The 22,258-nt window shown below is 34.8% G+C and overlaps 1 protein-coding gene across 3 annotated transcripts in view; it reads left to right on the top strand.

Annotated features, from left to right (window-relative positions):
* LOC108509679 (heparan sulfate glucosamine 3-O-sulfotransferase 1-like) overlaps positions 1 to 22,258 on the top strand; it is a 46,052-nt gene that overhangs the window by 5,838 nt on the left and 17,956 nt on the right. The window contains exon 1 of one of the 3 annotated variants that reach the window (XM_017839233.1): positions 3,514 to 3,583. The exons of the other annotated variants lie outside the window; for them this stretch is intronic. The gene's annotated coding sequence lies outside the window, so the exon portion shown is untranslated. Of the gene's footprint in view, positions 1 to 3,513; positions 3,584 to 22,258 lie in introns of those variants that run through there. 3 annotated transcript variants of the gene reach the window in all.

The raw sequence follows: 22,258 nt of genomic DNA, 5'->3' as shown, positions 1-22,258 counted from the left end.
TTGTATTTTAAGACTTTATTTTGTGACCTTGTCATATACGAAGGACATGTAGTTAATTCTCAGGACAAAAGAAGTTCATATCTTAGCCAGATTCTTGACCATCTTCCAGACTTACCTTACATTAATTCCCACATCACCACATTTTCCATTGTACCATTTAGAAAGGAAAACACTGTCAGGTTTAAGATGGAAAATAATTTGCAACTTTCAGCTTTGTGCTTTCTAATGATAGATTCCTGAGATGCAACATGCAAATAAACATTTAAGATTTTTTTTCTCAGTGTGAACCAGCCTGACATTTTTTAGACCTAATCCCTAAACATTAGTTCTTTTCCACCTCAGAAAGATATGACTTTGGTTCTTTTGTGCCACATGCTACCTATTGTTTATTCTGTAAATAAATAGTTCGGTTTAGTTAGATGGTGTTTTGTTGGGTTTTTTTAAATCCATATATTTAATTTACATAATTTCATTTTATGGTTTTGATTTTGTTTTATACTATCAAATGTGGAGTTTTCTAGTAGTTTTGGTAACTGTGCAACACTGATTTTCTGACTGTGATATTTTTCCCTCCCTTCCTATAGCAGAGAAATGAAATTATCCATAGACTTCTTTGTGCTTTTGGGGTTTTCTAAATTCAAAATCTGACATGTGCACTGGAGAATGAAGAAGAACAAAGGGCTTGTTATTTTCATACTCTACTGCATTCTTATGTTAGCTCCAAGTTTCTGGATCCTAAAGTGAGATCCATGCCTTTACACTGTACACAGTCCTGAGAGGTTAGGCCTCTAGCAAGTTAGAGAGCTGAATGTTTTTGTTGTTTTCATTCTTTTTTTAGTCTCCCTTCTGCAAAATTTGGGAAGTTTAAGACAGTTATTTAAATGTTTGATGATTGGCTGCTTATTCTTGTACTTTAACTCCTGTATCCTGAGAACATAAATAGGGCTGGTGATAGAAAAGCAAAGTTTCAAAACTAATTTTATCTTGAAAAGAGAACTGTTATGATAATTATGCATAGAGTTTTAAAAAATAAAAATACTATAAATGTTCACTAAGTAGTCATTACTCAAAGTTAGATAGTCTGGCATTCCGAAAATGGCATTGTATCTCTTTCTTCATTTGAATCTTTGTGTGGTCACAGGCACAGAACATTGTGCTTTAATGCTTCAAGGAGTTGTTCTACTTTGCTTCTATAGTGAAGCAGTTTCTTTTAATCAAATGGAAGCCAATAGAAATACACAAGCATCGAACACAGCTCTGTATTGCCCACTGGGACATATTTAAATTTGTGCTAGCTTGCACTAGAAGGAAATGCTGTTAAAGCATTTTGGTTTGTTTTGTTTCTGTAAAAACTCTAATATTCAGTGTATAAAATTTCCATTAAAAAAAAATTCAAATAATATTGTATGCACCCATTAAGGAAATTAACTGCTCAGCCAATTGTGAAATAGTACTATACTCATTTTAACATGTTTATTCCTGTACTTTACACCATAAATAAAGAAACACAGGCAACTCTGCTGTTTCTAATTTACTTTTTGTGATCCCAGATTATTCTCATTTATTAAATAAAAACAATCATTTATATACATATATGTGAGGAAGGAAATAATAGTCTAGGTTTTAAGTTGCGAGTATTTGTTTTGATGAAGATGATATTGCTTTTAGCTATAAATGATTCCTTCCTAAAAGGGTTCAGAACAGGAAAAATGCTAAGATTACAGAATAATTTTTTAAAATTATGAAACAAAAAATATCAGTTTTCTCTGCATATGGTTTATTATATGTGCATTAGTATTTCGACACAGTCTCTGCCTGTGCAGTCACGTGCTGTTGATCCTGGTCCCACGAAATGTGTTAGTTGTGCACAGTTATTAATAGCAGCAGATACTTTATAATTTTTCATTTGTAGATTTTAATGAGGATAATAAGATTATAATTACATTTATTTTTACAGTCTTATTATAATCTTATTTTTTTAAACAGATGAAGCAACCAAAGTGTACCTTGTGAGTTGTTATACAGGAAGCTTTGGGTAAGACTCAGAATTAGGTTTTGGGTTTGTAGCTACTGATGTTCAATATGAATAATATTGAACATGTACAGTGGTTTAAATTTGTTGCAGTGTGTAATTGAGGTGAGCTTGTCCTTACCAGTTTAAAATGCACTTATATAAGACTTGAAGAAATTTTAGGTATCATCATAGGGTTGGTAAAAAACTTTTGGAGGGAATGCACCTGTTCACACACTACTTCATCTTAATATTACATGAGAAAATGTTGATTATGTATAATAGAATTACTGTTCTTCCTACTCCTAACTGACCTTATGGAACTACAGGTTCCAGGAATCCCAGCTGTAAGGCAGAGCTTACCATGCTGATAGCAGGAAATCTTTATAACTAGGTGAGTTTGTTTCAGGTAACTTAATGGAAAATTTGTTAGTTTTTTTAACAAAGACCTTGGGGAAAACTTCTTTCCCCTTCTACAAATTATCTAAGAAATTTTACTTCCTAAATGGACTAATATATTGTAATACTGGAGCTTCAGATCTCCTCAGTGTTCTTAGTATCCAAGTATGAAATAATTTCATCTTGACCTTTTAATGTCTAATTTACTCAAATTTTCTTACTGAGTAAATATGTACTTATTTTGAATTTAAAAAAATTCCAATTTAATGTGGGATGGCTCTGAAAAGTGAATATTACCAATAGGTGGTATTTGGGTTCTGATATTGAAATAAAAGCTTCCAAGTTCGCAAATTATTCTAAATTTGGAGAAACAGTAGGGTCACATTTTGTACAGAAGAACCTAGATTAGTTAAGTATTCAGGCTAATAACTGTCAGATGTAGTTAAATGCAGGTATGTAATATTACTCTGAGGCAAGGGGATCTACTTTATGTGTGAAAGTGTGTTAATTGCGGAGGGATAGAAGGACCTGTTAGAAGAATACCTTATGTATAAAGCAGTTTCAGTACAGCAGTACTGCAGCTGGGGAAAAAGGAAAGGGAGTGTTGTATATACAAATATGCTGATGTCATAGAAGTTTGTAAACTCATATGTACATGGGAGCATTCAAAGTTAAACTGAACTTAAAATTTTTATTTAAATCATATTAATTCAATACATATATAATATTTCTCTTTTGTCTCCATTCAGTGTGTTTCACTGAATGGCCATTTTATTTCTTAAGAAATATGTGTACACGTGGATCAATATGTTAGATTTAATTTGGCTTAATATTCTAGAGTTCTCTTATACTGACGTGACCTCAGATCCTTTCTGGCAAAGGAAAGTGTGCTGTGCATGTTTGTCTCAGAGTAGTTACTTTGTGTGCTCAAGTCATAGATTCATGTCATCTCCTAGTGAAAATGCAGTCAAGTTAAATAAAATGGTGTACATTCTTGCCAAATAGCAGATTAAATCTGCTGCATATGAAACTGTTATTTTGGAGAGAATAGTAGAAAGTAAATAGAATATTAGAAAAAAATTCTTGTACTGTTCTTTCTGGGCAGAACAAAGATATGAAACACATCAAACAACAGGGTGGAAACATAGATGTTCCTGTTTTAATGCAGTCCAGGTAAGAGGAATGTCTGAGATTAATCTAGTGGTAAATTAGCTTCTATCCTACTCTCATACTCTGTGCTCATTGGACTTGTTATTGTGTGGTAATCCAACTTCTCCATATGACACCAGTGTAAAAGAAGACTGTCTTTGCCTGCAGAGTGCATTTGCCATCCTTTTTCCTTCATGCCTCCTTTACAGACCAGAGAGTGATTGTACATGGCACTAGTATGGCCTTCTAAGTATGGCCTTCTTTGCCCTTCAGTGGATTCTGCATTTGGCACTGAAAACTCAAGAACTGAGAGTCTGTTTTGATCTACAGGGCTTGACTTTATTGGTGGATCAATAGATGGGGCTCAGATGAAACTGAGCTTTCTGCTGTGAATAATCAACAGTAGGCCAGCAGCTGTGTGGGGAAGGGCTCAACTGTAGACCCTTGTTGGGAAAAGCTAGTGTTTTATCATCCCTGTAATTGGTGTCTGAAATCCATCTGCAGCTGTGTGTCAACAGATAGCTCTGGTTAGAAATTAAGTCTCTGGCAGTGATAGCCAATTCCTGGAGAAAACTGGATGCTGTAAGAATGTGATAATACTGTAGTGTTGATGTTGAACGAGCATTAGAAGTCTGGGGGAAGGACAGAGCTTTAAGGCAAGGTTTTCATTCCAGCATCTTGGCCACTTTCTGGTTTGAATAGATGCTGCCTACCTACCCCGATTGTCTTATTTTGAGAATTATGTAGGATGAAGAAAAGAAACTATAAAATGTCCATAGTGCAAAGGAGAAGTTCTATCTCCGACGTTATAAAATACAAGACACACAAAATTAACCTTGTGAAGTTAATCTTGCATGCTCCCCATACTAAATTATTTAGCATTAGAAACTAGGGGGTCTTCACTGTGGCAAATGGTCCTCTTTTTCCCTGCTCTTTGTTTGTGGTCATCTTAAATGAATTCTGTGTTCAGTCATTTCTAAGGCTACTGCAAAGAATTAGCATTTGTTCAGTCTGAAATTCTGGCTATTTGCTTTTAAAGTCGCCAGTTCACTTTTATCCCTCTCTCTTTTTGATTCTTCCCCCCCCCAGCATTGTGAATGTTTTTTCATGGAAAACTGTCTGCCTGCCCTAAATATCACTCTGCCATTCTAATTCTTAAATTGAAACCTTTGGTTTTGTGTTTTTATGTATAATCTTGGTGTATATGCCATCTTTCCCCTCTATTTGTCAAAAAGATTAATGTGAGAGTAGAGTATTAGCATAGCACAGCACAGGATTCTATTAATTAGTTCTTGTCTCTCTAGAAAGGACCTCTATTCCTTTATTGTATGTTGTGTTTGAATTTGTTGACAGAGTAGGATCCCACTGAAGGATAAATTTATCTCTTTGGAAGGCTAACAAAGGAACAATTTCATGCAACAGAAGTGTCACAGAAGAGTGGTCATAGTTTTCATTGCTTGCACCTTCAGAGTAAAACGTTGAAATGGATCTAGTCATTTAGTGCAATTCTTGGATACTGCAATCACAGTAGTTGAGAGTAGTTGCATAAGTGGAAAGACAGAAAAATAGTCAAAACACTTTAGTATTTAAAGGTATATAGTGCTTGAATTATTCACTGAAGAAGCATGGGGTCACTATTTTTCACACTTTAGTAGGATGACAGAATAATTTAAACTCTTATTTGTAACAATGATAACTGAAGCTGATGAGCCACTGCCTTTCATTTAAGAAGCACCAGAACAAAGGTATGTCACTCAGTAAAATGACAATACATGTAGCTGAGGGATTTTGCTGAATAATTCTTAGAAGAAATGAGAAAATGACACGAAATTGAAAAATTAACCAAATGCTCATGGCCTTGTGTAAATGACTACTTGAAGTGTGAATTTAAACACTGCTTTGTGAGAGCTTTTAGATGGAATGGTAGATGAAGGTGAGTAGTAAGGAACAGAAAACAGTTGCTTGCTTATGATTTGTTGTGCTAAGAAGAGTGGAATTTTAATTCTGTAAATAAGCAAGATTGCATCAGACACCAAGTTCCATCATCTGTTTCTTTTCTCAATTAGAAGAAGCCTTGAGAACACTATAATTTTATGTAGCTGTCTAGGTCAGCTGTAGTTGAGCTGCTTCCACCTTTAGCAAGCACCAACTCTTCTCATGCTAAAATAATCAAGATAAGAACAGAAAAAACAAGTTCATCATGCTTTTAATCATTCCATCTCTGATCTGAGTAATTGTCTCAAGGGATCTCTACAGAACTTCAGTTTTCTGACTTATTTTTTTAGAGCACCAGGAGCACTCTATTCTCTTAGGGAAGCAGTTATTAGGGAAGCACAGTGCACTCTAACTCACTTTTGAAAGGCTTGCACCTACTTCCATGGAAATGTCTGAGAAGCCACTCGAGGCATTGGATGAGGAGAGGGCTGAGCACGCTTCCTGCATCTGACTGGTTACGCAACTGTTGAGTAACAAGAACTATAACTGCCAAAAACAAACTTAGTCATGTTGAAACTGGGAAGAGACTAATTCTTCCAGAATGGAGTGTTGTTTTTTTTTTGTTGTGGGTAATACAGTTTTTTATCTGGCCTTGTTTAAAAGTATGAAGATTTGTAACCTGCAGCATATGTAATGTACAAGATAATATGCATCTACTAGAAGTGTTGTTTCCAGCACCATTTTGATTCTTAAGTACTTAAAACTTATTACAGAATTAGCATTTAACATCTATTTCTCTTACCTACCATTACTTTAAGACCCTTTTTCCTATACCCATACAGGAGTGTGTTATTTGTGGTCATATTGTGTATATTTCCAGAACACAGATATTGGATGTTTTGGTTGTATTTTTTTTGGTTTAACAGTGGTAGAGCTAGCTCAGACCTTAATCTGTTCCTTTAAGATGAATTGTGAATACTTCTGTCATAGATTATAGGCTCATACAATAATTCAGGTTGGAAGATATCTCAGGAGGTATCTTGGTCCAGCCCTCTGCTCAAATGAGAGTCAGTGTTGAAGTCAGGCCAGGTTACTCACAGTTTTCCTAGGCTGTCTTGAAAATGTCTGAGGACAGAGACAGAGGCAGACTGGGGCAACCTATTCCAGTTCCTGACTGTCCTCATAGTAAAAAGGCTTTTATTTATAGGCAATCAGGCTAGAAAATGCTTCAGCTTATATATTTTGTGTTGTGTCCTCCCACCACACAATGCTCTGAAGATCCTGACTCTGCTGTTGTGGTGCCCTCCTTTGTTGTTAATAGTATTATAGATGTTGAAGTACTCTGTCTCACTTAGAAGACTGGCTTCCTTTTTCGTGGCTCTGATACCAAAAAGGTATTGGGGGAAATTCATTCTATGTGTCTGATCTTCTCTGTCATAGATGTGAGTGCTTAAACAGAAGGCCCAGGAAGACCTTATCAGTGGTTATAAATATCTAATTGGAGAGTGCAAAGAAGATGAACTCCTACCCTTCTCAGTGGTGCCCAGTGGCAGAATAAGAGATAATGAGCATAAACTGAAATACATGAATTCCATCTGAACATAAGGAAAAGTTTTTTACTGTAAGAGAGATCTGGAGTGAAAGTTTTTAGATTTGGGTTTGGATTTTTTATTATTATTTGGGAATAATAAAAATAATCTCATGTAGATAAGTAAGTTTTACATGATGATCAAGAGATGAGATGAGATGCAAGTTAAAGGAAGCCAAATGAACAATAGCCAAAATACTGTTGGAAGAAATAAATTGTTTTAATGGTATGTTCTTAATTAATTGCCTTTTATTCAGAAGCATATATCTGTTGACATGAGAATAAAATATCTTGAAGTCCTTGTTTCCATCTGTAAAGGCATTGGGTCTAATTACTTCTGTAATGTTAAGCATTTCAGTGAAAGTTGTGAGTTATGTCTCCAATCAGTTCCTATTGTTCCAATAGGAAAAAAAAGGCAAAGGATTCTGAGTCATTGTAGAACACAAAATTATTCTTTTTTTATTATCTCAGATTTTATAAAGCAGTAAGGTTAGTAGAAACTTTTTCTGCTGGGTGCACAAACCAAAACAGATTTTTTTTTAATGTAAGATATTTTTCAATTTCAGCCTGAACTAAATTTTCCACAGGATAAACTCAAAACTTGTAGAAGCATTTTAAGATTTATGGCTTGTAACTGAAGAATTACAGATTATTAACTAAATTAAAAAATAGTATATATTGAGGGATTGCTAGACATTTCTAAGTTGGTATTTAAGTCCTTTATTTGCAGGTAAGTGTGTATCTTGAAGTATCAACATTCTCTGCTTATTTGGGAAAGTAAACCTGGGGAGTTATATCTCAGGCTAGGATGATTTGGAGCTGATGGTGCCAAGGGCCATATTTAGGTAATGCTGATCCTTTGGAATTCAGAATGTTGAAGCTAGCTAGTCAGACATCATGTGATTACACAAACATCTCTCTTCATGCCCTATAATTTTGGCACCTAATAAAGTTAAAATTAGGATTCTAGACTCTCCAAAGTGGTGGATTCAGAGACTGATTCAGCTATCTAAGATAGGAACACAGTCTGCACTGATTGCATAAAGGATCCTCATTTCATGCAAACTTAAATATCTAAAGAAAAACTCTTCAATTAAATTAAGTATTTAGGGAAAAGGGAACATTCATTCTAGCCCCATCTTTACCTGTCTCCTCCCTCACGTAACTGGAGAAGGAAAATAGTTTTCAGTAAATTATGATTCACGTTTTGGAGCTTGGTTGGGGTTTTTTAAACATTTTTTTAAAACATTTTTTCCTCACAGGTCAGCTGTTCTTGCCTCTTGTCCTAGTAGATAGAACTTTGGAGTATAAGAGTGAAAACTGTTTCATTGAAAATTGATCCCTGTGCCACCCAAAGAGGTGATCTTACCTATTGTAATCTAAGAAATCTAAAAGGAGAGAATCTCTGTGATTACTTCTTTTCTTTCTTTTCTTTTTTTTTCTTTTTTTTTTTTTTTTTTTTTAACCTGCATCTGTTCCATGGTATTGTCTGGTTAATTGAAATATATAGGAAATATGTTGCATGTCACTAGTGATTTTGTCCTAAGAAAAATTAAGAAATATTCCTTGAGACCGGCTTTCCTCTGCCTGGAGATCACTTCCTCACCTGTGAAGCAATCCTGGGGAAACCAAGTAACTCAATATAAATACATGGACAGTAGAGAGAAAACCATCCACTGTGGTATCCTATCACAGCATGTCTGCCATGTAAGTCTTCGCGCAAAGATTGTCAGGCTTCTATTTTTAGATTAGGAAATATATCTCCAGTAGATTGGATGGCAGGGTTTTATGAGGGCTTTATTCTGGGAATAGTGAAAACGAGAAGCAAAAATTTTCTTTCAAAAGCTAAACTTCTAGTCCTTGATTACTTGGCTACCAAAGTGACAGTTCATCCACCAGTACCATTAAGAATTATATCTCTCTTCTGGTTTTCTCCTTGGGTAATAAAACCCTAAGGATTTAGTACGCTTGACATGTATGCTTCCCCTGCCAAAGTAGTGATAATAGAATGGGTTGGGTTGGATGGGACCTTATCCCTGCTGCAGGCAGGCACCTTCCACTAGACCAGATTGCTCATCCAGCCTGGCCTTGAACACTTCTAGGAATGGGGCATTTGCAGCTTCTCTGGGCAACCTGTTCCAGTGCCTCACTATCCTCATAGTGAAGAATTTCTTCCAAATATCTAATGAAAATCTACCCTCTGTCAGTTAAAAGATGTTCTCCATTGTGCTGTCACTGCATACCCTTGTAAAAAGTCCCTCTTCACCTCTCTCATGTTTGGGTACTGCAAGGCCACTATAAGGTCTCCCCAAAGTCTTCTCTCTCAGCCTCTTTTCACAGGAGAGGTGCTCCAGACCTTTGAGTGTCATTGAGGCTCTCTGGACTCGCTCCAGCAGGTCCACATCCTTCTTACGCTGGGGGCCCCGGAGCTGGCTGCAGCACTCCAGGTGGGGTCCCACAGGAGCAGAGTAGAGGGGGAGGAACCCCTTCCTCAACCTTTTTAGCCACTATTCTTTTGATGCAGCCCAGAACACGGTTGGCTTTCTGGGCTGTGGGTGCGCGTTATCAGGTTGAGCTTCTTGTTAATGTTAAGACAGTGCAATGGGAGTAGACTTTTGCCAATCTATCTTTTACATAGATTCAAGACCCCCCAGTAGTCATAGCATATGCATTGGTTTTTTGTGGGGGGTACATGTTTTGTTTAGCACTCAGTGATATGTGGAGGGACTTCACATGGTCTTGACTGAGAGTGACATGTTTCTAAATGAATTTTTCTTGCAATTGTGTGCTGAGTTAAGCCAATTGCTTAGATAAATTTTCACTATAACAATACTCTTTGGTTTTATTGGAACTTCTGAAAATGAGGTATAACATGTTTCAATAGCCCAGATTATATTTCAAGTATGAAACTCGTGGTTAGAAGGGTCTAACTTCAGGAATTTAGACACTTAAAGAGGTATCAGAATCTGTGTCTGTAGTGGAGTGATTTGATAAAAGTGATTTTTCAAAAAACCAAAAGTATAAACAATCCTTGAATAAGAACAAATCCTGCTCAGAGGCATTTCTGGTACTATCAAGTTTCCTCTTTCAGCCATGAAAGTGATAACCATGCTCTGACATAGAAGATTGCTTTCAGATTTTGGAAACATTTTTAATTGAATGTGAATTTTCATTTTTGTTCTCCTATTATTGATCTATGGTGACTCTGTGTTAGGTAAGTTTTTTCCTGTATTGATAAGATTTGCTAGGAAATCCCTTGCTGATCCCTTGCTGATCATTTCACTTATTAAGTTTTAAAGCTTTGCTATCTTGGGCATTAAATGTAAATCTAATTAAATCTAAATGAAGTTTTATTCAGGCTTCCTGGTTTTGATGCATTTACCAGAAAATTAACTGCAAATGCAAATGAGGTTTTGGAGATAGGTTTACATAGAGGTAGGAATACATAGAGGTAGATGTTGTAGAGGAAATGTCTTTAACCCAAACTTGGATTTCTGCATTTCTAAAATATTTTTTTGATATGTGATTATTATAAGTTTTTCTTCAAGAAGAGAAGAAAAAGATACTGTTGTATCTTCTACAACAGAGTCACTGTTGTAGAAGCACCATTCACATCTTTCTTTCAATTTTGTTTTGTAAAAATATTTTTAGAAACTGCCAAAGAAAGAAAAAAAAAGAATCATGAGTAGAAAAAAATCATTACGTTAGTTTTCCCTGTCTCTTACCATCTGGATTAATTATTACTACATCTGCAACTGGTTCTAAAGAATGCTTTAATTCTATCTCATCTGTCACTTTAAAAATAGTGTATTTAAACTCTATCTAGAAGTCATAATTTCTTTTTTTAAATTTTTTTATAGATTGCCTTTTGTTTCAAATAGATTATAAAAGAAAATATTTTTTAATGTTTTTATTGACTTGGGCTTAGTTTGCTCCTCCTTTTCCTCAGATTATCTTTTCAGGACACTGGATATAGCTTCAGACAACACCCTTTTGCCATTTGCATATTGGTACCAGAGCAATGAAATTGAAAATGCATTTCTGAAAATGAAGATCAGGAAGGACAGTGTAGGGCACAGATATTAAGTACTACAGTACTACAGAGCAGCTGCTACTTGCTGATGTTTATGTGCTTGAGCAGTTGGTGGTACTTAAAACTGACACAGCACGTTGAGATTTATCGGATTGATAACCATGAGTCCCACAGACCATGCTGTGGGCTAACAGAGACAGGGAGAAATCTTGTCAGGAATGAAGTGTTGTGGCTGTAATTGTGACAGACAGGGATCCCTGCCAGTTCTACAAGCAAATAAATATATAAACTTCCTGCGATGGACCTTTTTAACACCCTAAATGTAATGTATTTAGGCTCTTTTTCCTTGTCTGATGAATATAATTTAAAAAATATGTCATGTTTATGAAATTTTGCTTTTTGTTCTTTAACCTACTGGGAAAAATGAGCTACATTAAAGTTTGCAAGCGCATCTGATATCCTCAGGTGCTTCACTAAGTGGTCTGTTTTGAATTATAACACATATAGAAAGGTAACAATTTATAACTTCAGGCAAGTAACTAATTTTAAATAGAAACTTTGCTGCTAACCTGATTCAGTATATCAGCGGTGGTAAACAGTGCTTACTGTTTCAATAAACAAGGTAACCCTTACTACACAGTAATCTTTTATTCATATTTATTTATATTCCACTTACCAACTTTCAAATTAAAATATAGTTGATGAAGCTTGAAGAATATATAACTTTCACTACAGACTGAAGTATTTTGAAATGGCTCAATTCAGGGCTAGCTAGAAGGTTACATATGCTTTAATGGCACATTCTTTGATCCCAGTTTCCAAGTTTTCTTTTTCTTAGCTTCCTCCCATCTGTAGTGACCTTTACAGATACTACTGTAGCACAAGAGTATTCTTAAAGCAGCTATTATAAACTCTATAAAGGAGTCAATATCTTTAATTATTATTATAATTAATTATCTTTAATTATCTTTAATTATTATTATTAGCATCTTAACTCACACCTTGTTTGTTATATTTGTTATATGTAACTCTTGTTTGTTATTTTGAACCCCTGAAGATGTACCACAGAATAGATGATATACTACAGTTATTATTATTACTGGGATTATCCATACTGCACATTGCTAGAGTTGTAGAGTATTGAACTTTTAATTAGTAAGATATAAAGGTTTTTCAGCTGTTGAGAGAAACTTCTGATGGTTTTACCACTTCTCATAACTTTGATCTCTGATTAAATTAAAATAATACTAACAGTGTTTTTTTGAAATTTTTGTTGTTTTGTAATTGTCTGTAAAAGCATCAAAGACTAGAATGAAATTGATATTCTTATAACAATTAAAATGTTTTACTGCAGAACACTAAGCATCACCTTCATGATCAGAGTGTGCATACGAAATGACTCATTATTAAACTGCAGGAAAGAATCAGCACACTCAGAGATTCACATCTAGGATACACTGAGGATAATGCTGGTGCACTTTGCAGCTTGATGTGGGAATACATGGCAACTTCATGTATATTTGCTTAAGTCGCTTTAATTGTAGCTCTTACATTAACTCTTAGAGGGCTGTATTTTGTATCATGTCTGTAATGCTGTCCGAGAGCTATACAAAAACAACTCTTGAATTACTAAAATTGAGGATTTTTTTTTTTTTAATGCATTTGTTTTTGTGCTCATTATGTGCTCAACAATACTTCTTGTCTTTTACCTAGAAGTTGGTTTTGGTTTTTGGTTAGGGGCTTTTTGGTTTGGGTTTTTTGGGTTTGGGGTTTTTTTGGTGCTCTGGGAAAGTTCCATATGTCATCAAATACAAGAAATGCCATGTCTTTAGGGCAGATAGAGAACATGAGAAGACTTACAACCAACCTGTATTTCATGAATTCTATGATAATGAATAATAATATGATAATAACTTCCAATAAAGACTTTTTCTGTTTAATTATATTCAGTCCCTAAGAATGCCTACAGTGACCATTTAGCAGTGCCCAAGTAAGTCCACATTGAGCATCTGGCTCTTCTTTATAATTCAAGTGTTTGACATATTAATTGTAGGATTGAATCTTTTGGGAAATGGATGATGTAAGCTTCTTGAAACTTCCTGTTCTACTTCTTTCAAGGAAGATTCAGGGATAGAGAAGGTGATGCTTTGATATCTGTTTCTTCTTCCTTTTTTTCTTCTTTTTTTTTTTTTTAATTATTTCCTGCAACCATCTGTTCTTTTTAGTTTAGTTTTATGCCAGAAAGTTCTTGCTCAGGACAAAACTAGCTTCACAGACAACACTGTGTGCTCCTTGCATCATCATAAAAAGGTATTGGATTTTTGCATAGGGATAACATTCCTTTGCACAACAGTCTTCAACAGAAAAAGAAAAATTACTGGTGGCTTTCTTGTGACCTTTTTTTTTACTGAAGTATTTTTTAAAAGCATAGTTATTATTTAAAAGCATAGTATTATTTAAAAACATATATTAATATCCTGATATTTAATAAGTAGCAGTTGAGGTTGAAAGAACCTCAAAGATTTTTTTATTGTTTGTTCTCTAATGCAGGATTTAATGTGCGAAGCCATTTATGAATTGATAGCACTGCTTCCTGTAACATTTTCTGATTATCAGTGATTATTGGAAGCATGTTGCAATTTTTATTTCATTATAGGTGTAGCCAAAACCTCTGTCAAGAAACGCATTTCAAAGAATAGCTAACAATGAAGTGACAAGGTATTAAAAAAAGGCAACCTAACACTGGAAAAGGTGAAGTAAAATTATCAGAAGCAGAAGGAGCCTTTTCAGTACAACATCATGAAATTGAAATTTGAAGGCTTTCTAAGTCTTTGGACTACTTTAATTGAAAAATTTTGGTAGGCTTTTTTCTAATGCATTTTTCACTGTGCCTTGATTCTGATTCTTTATTTAACTCTATTGTGTATTCTCTCCAGAGAGGTTAGTGGCTTAACCTCATTTGTTATTAAGAAACTAAAAAAAAAAAAAGTGCCCAAAGGTCAGGGAAAGAATACCAGTCTCTAAAATTAAATCCTATATATATTTTTCCTGAAGTTTTTTTATTCTATTATCTATCTGGGGGATCTTTAGTTTGTCGCTAATAATGAAAAAAAAAAGGCTTCAAAATAAAGTCTGTGTAGTTTTCAAAGTATTATTTTCTTCAAAAGCAGGTTTGCAATAACACTATCAGATCTTTTTCCTAGCAGAAGTTTATCATAGAACTTACACTGAGCAGAGTAGACATTAATAGCACTGTACAGTCTCTGGGCAGGGGCTACCTTACCACTGGCAATATCCAAACTAACATCAGGACTCCTTACAGGGGGAAGGGATGCACCACAGTTACTGCCTAAAAACTGTCTGCTGTGCCTGATTGAGGGCTTCTCTGTGGGCATTGACTTGTCACCCAGTACCACTCTCCTTTAGGGACATGACCTATTGTTGCCAATGGCAGCTGTGAATATTATATTACCTTACTAAGGTAGATAAGGTAATTCCATAGTTAGTAGCAGCTTACTTTTTCAGGCCTACTCTCTATTACAGGAAGTAAGAGAAAGGCCTCCACCTTTCAGATTTTTAAAGTGCTAGACTTTCTAAACTTTTCCATGCCAGTTGCCTTTACAAGCAGTATAGCAGCACCTTCTATTGCAATTTTCTCCTTAGGATATATTAAAAGCAAAATTTTATTGCTACATTTCTTGTCCAAAATTGCAAAAGGCGCATTTTTTTGCAATTATGTCAAATGTCCATTTTTAAGGAAGGTGAATGTAGAGCAGGAACTGAAAAGTTGCAATGACAAACTGGCTATAAATAAACATTTATTGTGTTAAATTTTATTTAAAGAATTTGGGCGTGGCTTGCAAAAGATCAAAAATATACTTGGATGTGATAGTGTTCCTTATAGAGTGAGTTTTCACTCAGTGGGAAGAGCGAATTTCAATCACCTCTGGTGGTTACACTAATGCCTTTGCCATCTTAACATTTCTCTCAGAAAAATATTCACTTTCAAATTAAATATTCTATTTCATTACCTGTACAGCTTTTTCTTAATTATTAGTAAGATTTGGTTACCAGCCACTCCAAGTTTGTCCTCCTTGCACACAAGGGGCATAAAAAAATAGAGAAATGTCAACTCTTTCAAGAAAACTGATGTTTTTGGGGTATTTTATTTACTGTACTGAAATGTGTCTTGGAATTCAAGCCTGGAACCACTGGGTGGGGCTGTACAAATGCCAAAGACTTCTGCCTATGAGTTTGTAATATAAGCATGAACTAAGACATGGATACAAATCAAGAAGGAGTAGTAATATGAGGCAAAAAAGAGATGTTGGATGATAATCATTTATCAAAAGAGTAACTGGCTTTTGAAGGCCAAGGGAGCAAAAAATTTAAAACAGAGCAATGAAGTAGCTTTGTTGATACTTTTCAGGATGTTTTGTGTGCAGAAGAGCACCATAGGAGAAAACTTTGCAGTCCTCCTGCAAGTGAAGGAATACAGTACAATTGGATGATGAAAGATGCCAATAGAAAAGGAGAGGTTATGAACCACTGAAGAAAAGGAGAAGCAGACCATACAGATTTTTGGCCTATACTGGGATAGCTTCAAATCCTTTTAACTTTTCTTCTGTTAAAGAATTTTATTGGGAAGCATCAGGCTTAAAACATCCATCCTACATACAGAATATGATACTTTATCAGAAAAGTTGCATGTTAATCTGATTTAGTAATTTCTGTTATCTTTCAGTTGCAGTAACTACAGAATCCAAATGATTTAAAGATCGAAGTCTTCTGAGAACACATCTGATTCTTTCCTTTTGTGTGTCAGGTTGTTGAAAATTTCACTCTGAATGGCTATTGCCATGCTTAATTAGCAAGCAGATCATAAGTGAAACTGCTTCTTCACCAACTGTGACCAGCAGGTATTGACAAGAAAGCCATGTAAACTCTACAAATGACTGCTGGTGTGCTTAAAACAGCAGAAAAATATGTTCATTTCGATGTCCCTGGGGCATTTAACTTTGTATTAGACAGCAGCTTTTACTGGAAATCTGAGCACAGGGCTTGTGAACCTGCAAAAATCTATAGATAATGTTCCAGCTGTTTGAAAAAGTTCCCACACACTTGTTGGTAGAATGTTGTCAATATTTAACTCAGTAAGTTCAAAACTTTTCTTCTGGGGGATATAAAATCAAAAAAGAGATTGTTCAATTTTTCGCTTTTCAAAATAGCTTTTGATCTATTTTTGGTACTTTTTTGCTTCCAGGTATAAGGACTAAAGCCCTAAAGCAGTCCTTTTCATATAAATGCAAGATCTTTCACTCTCTATCACCATGAAAATTTTAATTTGTCTAGTAAAATTATTCTCACAAAGGATTAAAAGAAAAAAAAAAACAACAAATTTGGGGAAAAAAAAATTAGAAGCCTTAGTAAATCTGTATTAAATTCTGGAAAGTGATGTTGCCTTTGCAAGTAAAATCCTGCTGTTTTTATGCTGTTAGGAGAGAATTCATTCTTTATCCTAATTGCAACCAACTGGGATTCCCAAATCATGCTTGTGAATAAACTGTTATATTGATCCTTCAGCGCAAGTCAGGATGCAGACAAGTATCAAGAGCCATCTGGCTTGGCTTGACCATAGAATCCTCATTTGTGAAGGTGTTAATTTCTTTATCATTAGATCCTTGGTCTTCAACAAACCTAGACCCGCTGGGAATACTTTGCATTATAAGTTTGTATTAAACCACAATCTGCCCATGGGGGATGTGTGTGTATATTTATATATATGTGTATGAAAAAATATGTCCTGTATCAAAAATAAGTGAAAATAAGATAAATTTATTTAGCGTACACTGCACTGTAATGGAAAATTCAGTGCATTTGTACTGTGATTAATTGTGAAGTCCTCTGCAGCTTACTAATTTAAGATCAGTTACACAGAATTATTCTTTTTATAAAATTGAAAACCAACATACATATTGTATGCCTAGTCACAGAGATATGTGTGCATTGTTATCATCAGCATGAATTCAAGAGGACCATATTGTGGATTAAAATTGGGAAAAAATTAATCTTGCAGACCAGTAAGGACTTTTTGCTATATTGAATAGTAACTGCAATTTGTAACAATATTTTTGTAGGTTACGTAAGGAAGCTACGGAATTTCCATCACTGGAAATTTTATAAGATCAGGTTATACAAACATCTGTCAAGAATGGTTTCAGTATAGTTGATCGTGCCTTGGGGCAGAGAGGCAGACTTAGTGACCTCTTGAGGTCCCTTGACCTCAGTGTTCTGTGATTCTGTGGCATTATGATGCCAAATATTGTAGGTATGTATGTAAAAGTTACCCAGTATAAAAGCTTATTTGTACTATTTTATCCCACTTCCTTTTCTTAAGGTTGGAGGATTGATGTGCATAAGTAGAAAAGAAAGGAGAATGGTTCCTCATTAATTATGGAAATTTTTACCATTTAATTAGATTATGCATTTTAAGATCTACCTTGAGACTGAGTGAAAGGAAGACATAAAAGTAAAGCAGCAAGACTTGCAAGTTTGTTTAATCAACCTTTCTTATTTAAAAGTGTTTTAAATTAAATGCCTCTCTAATGACAGGACTAAGTATTCTTATGACAAGTTTATGAGGAGTAAAGACTGGCATTGCCTGAAAGGAGACTTGAATGTTAGAAATGACAGAGGGGAGCTGAGTGGAGACTTGGAGTGTGAAATCCCAGTCATGCAGAGGGCTGTGGATTCACGATTCTTATCAAATTCAGCACGGTCCTAGGGAATGTAAAAGAGTTGCAATGACAATTACTGCTTTACACAGTGGACTGTCTTATGCTACAGCTTTTCCATTTGTGCATTTATGACTGTGAATGAAAGAGCTAGAATAATATGCTTATTCAGACTGTTCTTCCGTGAAGTTCAAAATGTACAGTTGTAGCCTCTCACTGTTGTGTTGTAGCCTTGCCCTGTTCTTGGAGTGAGTGATACAGTCACCTTCAGGACTCTTCAAAACTATAGATGGCAACAGATGGCAGCAACAATGTTTATGCCTATGTAGCTTTGCCTGCAATTTATTATCAACTTCCCAAGCTCAAAAACTGAAAACCCAAGGGAGGTGTTAATTAAACTGAAGTTTAAAAAGTATACTGTTATGTAACATGGGAAAGCTGGCAGATTAGGAGGAGAAAACACAAAGTGTTACTCCTGAGATCGTCTGGTCTAAAAATGGAAAATTAGATCTCCATCAGACAAAACAAGTACTTGACTGTTCTCCCAGAGCCTAGATAAGTGTCCTAACAGGGTCCCTTCAAATACCTCTTAATGACATACCACTGTCATTAAACATTTAAATGTTTCAGTTGTGGATTTCTGCACAAGGAACATCAGTTAGAAAATTTTGGAATGAATATGGCTTTGCAATAGTGACCTCCAGTACATATGTAGGTACAATTAATATAACTTAGTTGGTATGAGAAAAACAACATGGCTTCTTTATTGCAAGCTATTCTAAGCTTGCTAGAATTAACTGAAATTAAACCTCTCATGAAAGTGAAGCAGTAGTTTCACTGCTAGAACAGAATTGAAGTATCTTAAGTCTTGAACTATGCCTTATGGTTAAATCATCTTTCAAGCGTAGTAACAATTTTCATCTGTGCATATACATGTCAGTGTTTGTTGCTGAATTGAAGAGATATGTTATCTTGGGTTTAATTACTGAGTTCTGATTTTTTTTTAGTCAATATTATTTGATATTTTTATTTAATATATATGTTATTAAAATACCTGTCTGCCATTAAACATTAGCTCTTGAGAATGTTCTTTAAATACTGTACAATAATAGGCTGAAAGTATTTAGGTTTTTGCAACTGACCCATTTTTAGAAATTTTTGCAGCATTTGCAGATTCAGAATACAAACAGCTACCCTGTTTATAGAACACTCATTAAAAATGAAGTAGCAATGTAGTATAGAATAGTTAAGAGGTCAATGAAAGTCCCTGTAGCCTGGGACTAAAGTATTGTCTTTAATTGTCTTACTATATACAATTTCCCCTCAGTAGGATTAAAACCTGGTAACGTGTAGGCAACATAAGCTGTTGGTTACCTCAAATCTGCATGCATGGTTAACTTTCTTATTCTGAGTTGACATACTAAAATAATAAGTGCTGACAATGTAAGCACGTAAGCAAATATCCACGTTCAAAGAAGCCAATATGAGAAAATATTTTCTGTTGTCTTGAAAAATATTTAACAGACATTTTTTAAAATACTTATTAATTTTCTATGCCTCTGTTCTTAGCTGTTCGGTGTACTTATTATCAGGTGATGTGCGCTCTTTTTAATATTGGCTGTATTTGTAGAAGTCTTTCATTTGTGAAATCTTGTATATTAAAGGTTTTCTATTTAAAAGAGATGAATTAAAATATACTGGAAGTTTCTGAAAATATTGTCCTAAGGTTCCATTAGGGAACGTTAAGACTCCATAGATATGGAGTTGTTGAAACATTGTTGTGTGTCTGAATCTAATTTTTACAGAAAATTACTAGTTTGAGCCTTTTTGTTATGGTTTGTTCTTTTTGTTCTGGTTGCTCATTTGTTACGGTTAATCAAGTATTTAAGAATGTGTGAGCAATTCCAATTAATTTTGAAAGGGAGCTATTAACATGAGCCTTAAGTTTTACACTTGCTGAAGTGAAGTTTGGATACAATGATCTAGTTAAAATACCCCAGGACTTGATGTGAAGATGCATCAACTGAAGGAGTTGTTGCTGAAATCACAGCATGATATCGAAATAAATAACTATATATTGTCTGGTTGTCTTTCTTAGGTACTAAACCCTTTGATAACAAAATCATATAAGCAAAGACTTCTAGACTGAAGTATGGCTTTTTTACCTCCAGCAATTCTGACGTGTGCCTAAATTCAAGAACATAACTAGGAGCTTTGTTGGATATCTCTTTTCAGTCATGTCTTGAATAGAGAGAAAAAGTGAAAAAATAGTACTAAAAGTTAGCTGAGATATTGACAACTGATCTTCAAGAAATAATTGCTCAGTTTCAGAGAGGTTGCATAGTCTTAATCAAACGATGAAATGTCAAGTGTAAAGACATTATGGGTTTATTAGCATTATTTAACCCAGCCTTATGAATTGTTCCAAAGCTATCAAATTCAGTGCAAATAATTTCCAGTGGCAGGTGGAGTTTGTGTTGTATACTTATTGTAGAGGATGTTTACTGCAGAAACCTCAGCAAATCTTAGCAAGCGAATTGATGCTTTCATCTAGACCACTTCCAAAGCAGTGTATTGGCATCTTGAACTGTCTGGTTGTTTTTGGTTTTGGACTTCAGTACCAAATTAAGACACTCTAGAATGCAAAAAGGTTCCATTAAGTTATTCTCATTCATTTGAACCTATCTTACAAAGCAATTTGTTAAGGACATAAGACTAGCATTGTTTCAAATGCATTAGGAACACAAAGCCTGTCTTTACACAGCAAATTTTGCAGCTGATAGTAAATTATTCAGACTAAGAGAAGTGAAAGCCAACTGCAAGGAAGCACCTCAGTGATACTGAGTGATAAAGTGACAAGTTAAATTCACTGTTAATAAATGTAAAACAGTTCTCAGAGGGTAAAAAAAAAAAGTCCTTTCATGCACAAGAATGGACTTCAAACTGACTATCTGTTCAAGAACTTATGTATTTGCAGAGTATTCAGTGAGCTATGAAAATAGTAGCAGTAAAAAAAAGGAGCAAATTTAATATTAGACATTTTTAGAAAGAAATAGAATCAATTATAGAACGTCATGCTTACAAGCAGTCACAGTGCTGCACCTGCGTCTTGAACAGGTAAAGAGAAGAGTGAGCAGGATGAGTAAAAGATAACTAAATAAATCTTTCAAACACGGGACAAGTAGGACTAGAAGTTTTCAGTCTGGGAAGAATAAAGTTGAAGGAGGCTATGACAAGTTTATTAACTCATGAGTGGTGAGTAAATGTATTATAAGTGATTTTTCATTGACTCTTCTACTGCAAGGACTTTGGGCATTAGATGAAACTAGTAGGTGGTATGTTTAAAAAAAACAAAATATTTTTTCATATTTCATGTAATTATGCCATGTAACTCCTTACCACAAACTGAATTTACTTTTATTCGAAAAGTAAGACTGGTTACTGATCCAGTAAGGATCAGTAAGGATATAGTAAGGACTATAAAGCTACTAATTCAGAGAGTCACTGAAGCTCAGATTCACTGGATGCTGGGAAAGTATGCTTAGAAAAATCACTGTGTGTTTATCTTGGTTTTTTACACTCCCTTATGTGTCCATGATGGGCCACTGCTAGAGAGGGGGTACAGGACAAGTAAATGCTTGGTTCAATCAACCTTTTTTAGATGAAGCTTAGCAAATGTTTCAGTTAAAAATTCTGCCAAGACACAAAAATGCTTCAATTCACATGTAGCTTCAGAGATGGAGGGCTGTCTTTGTTTCTTTTTTGTTTATTTATATTTTACTTAATCTGAAATTAACATCTCAATTGAGATGAATGGCATAGGATTTCTAGATGCTTGTTGTTATTGTTACATGAAAGTACGTTCCTTTCATGGCTAATTATATTTCAATTTACTTGTTGCATATGTATCCATATCTCTTTTTCTGCATTTAATCGTATATCAACTATTGTCATGTATTTGCTTCCTGGACTTTCTNAATACATCTTGAATGAGAGTAGGGCTGAAGAGTTCAGTGTTTATTGGCAGAAAGCTACATTGGACTACACGATTTTTAAGCATGAGAAAAACAATAGGTGGTATCTTTTATTAATTACCTGGATTATGGAGGAGACAAGGGTGATTCTAAGTGAGGAGACTTCAAGCATACTGGAGAACAGCATTGGGTGTCAAGATGTTGTTGCTATATTTGAGAAATTTGTATAAAATAGGCTGCAGTTTAATAGGAACAAGTATAAGTAGAAAAAAAAAAGAAATGTTTGACTGTATAAATTCCAGGTGTGTAGTTGTTGACTAGCTAAGAGAGCTGCACAGAAGAACGTGATTTGCTGGACTAGAAACTGCCCCAGAATTAATGCCATCTAAGCAAAAAAGCAAGAAGAATATAAGGATTATTTACGTGGACCGTAGT

The sequence above is a fragment of the Lepidothrix coronata genome, unplaced genomic scaffold (genome assembly GCF_001604755.1).
Source record: "Lepidothrix coronata isolate B3197 unplaced genomic scaffold, Lepidothrix_coronata-1.0 Scaffold8, whole genome shotgun sequence".
Classification (NCBI taxonomy): domain Eukaryota; kingdom Metazoa; phylum Chordata; class Aves; order Passeriformes; family Pipridae; genus Lepidothrix; species Lepidothrix coronata.
This window is presented reverse-complemented; position numbering and strand designations above follow the sequence as displayed.